Source organism: Lynx rufus, unplaced genomic scaffold, assembly GCF_022079265.1.
Source record: "Lynx rufus isolate CCGP_SWC_20201006 ecotype Redwood Valley unplaced genomic scaffold, mLynRuf1.p SCAF_7, whole genome shotgun sequence".
Classification (NCBI taxonomy): domain Eukaryota; kingdom Metazoa; phylum Chordata; class Mammalia; order Carnivora; family Felidae; genus Lynx; species Lynx rufus.
This window is the reverse complement of record NW_025814889.1, coordinates 25,213,475-25,215,256: the sequence shown is the minus strand read 5'-3', so window position 1 is coordinate 25,215,256 and position 1,782 is coordinate 25,213,475.

Here is a 1,782-nt window from a genome sequence, read left to right as displayed (position 1 = left end):
CAATATCACTCTGATACTAAAGCCAGACAGACACTATAAGAAAACTACAGACCCATATCCCTTATGCACACTGATGTACAATCCCCCTAAAATACCAGCAAACCGAATTCAGCAGCGTATTAAAAGGATTATATACCATGACCAAGTGGTGTTTATTCCTGTGATGTAAGGATGGCTCAGAATACAAAAACTGATCAATATAATGCACCACATTAGCAAAATGAAAGACAAAACCCATATGATTATCTCAAGTGATGCAAGAAAAGCTTTTGACAAAATTCTATACCCTTCCATGATAAAACACACACACACACACACACACACACACACACACACACTCAACAAACTAGAAATGGAGGGAAACTATCTCAACATAATAAAAGCCATCTGTGAACAATTCACAGTGAACATCATACTCACTGTTGAAGAGCTAAAATCTTTTCCTCTAAGAACAGGAATAAGGCAAGGATGCCCATTTTTACCACTTCTATTCTACATAGTACTCTAACTTCTATCCAGAGAATCAGGCATAAATAAATAAATATAGTATTCAGATTGAAAGGAAGAAGCAGAAGTATCTCTGTTCACAGATATGATTTTTTTTTAGTTTATCCTCAAAATGGATTTTTCTTTTATATTTTTTTAATGTTTTCAGTCATTTGTTTTATTTTTTTAGCATTTTAAAATTTTTATTTAAATCCAAGCTAGTTGACATATAGTGTAGTAATGGTTTCAGGAGTAGAATTTAATGATCCATCACTTACATACAATACCCAGTGCTTCATCCCAGCAAGTGCCCTCCTTATTGCCATCACCCATTTAGCCCATTCCCCCACCCAACACCCCTCAGTTTGTTTTCTGTATTTGAGTCTCTTATGGTTTGCCTCCCTCTCATTTTATCTTACTTTTCTTTCCCTTCCCCTGTGTTCATCTGTTTTGTTCCTTAAATTCCATGTATGAGTGAAATCATATGATATTTATCTTTCTCTGACTTATTTTGCTTAGCATAATACAATCTTGTTCCATCTATGTTGTTGCAAATGGCAAGATTTCATTCTTTTTGATTGCTGAGTAATTGTGTACATACATTTTTTGTATCCATTCATCGGTCAACGGGCATTTGGGCTCTTCCCATACCTTGGCTATTGTTGATAGTGCTGCTTTAAACATTGGGGAGCATGTGCCCCTTTGAATCAGCATTTGTGTAGATGATATGATCTTCTATGTAGAAAATCCTAAAGATTTAACACACACACACAACAAACTGTTAAAACTAATAAATGAATTCGGTAAGTAGCTACATAGATAGATAGAGTCAACACACAAAATCAGTTGCATTATATATATTAGCAATGAACAATCTGAAAAGGAAATTATAAAACCTATTCCATTTATAAACACGAAAAAGAATAAAGTTCTTAGGAATTAACCAAGAAGATAAAATATTTGTACAATGAAAACTACAAAACATCGCCGAAGGAAATTAAAGAAGATATAAATATATATATTCCATATTCATGGATTATAAAATCTAATATTATTAAGATGTCAATACAATCCAAAGCAATCTACAGATGCAATGCAACCCCTATCAAAGTTCCAATGTCATTTTTTTAGAAATAATAAAACATCCTAAAATTCCTGTGACATCTCAAGAGACCTCACATAGCCAAAACACCTATTTAAGAGAACATAGCTGAAAAATATAATAAAAAAATTAAAAAAACAATAAAAGAACGAAGCTGTAAGACTCACACTTCCTGATTGCAAAGCTTATTCCAA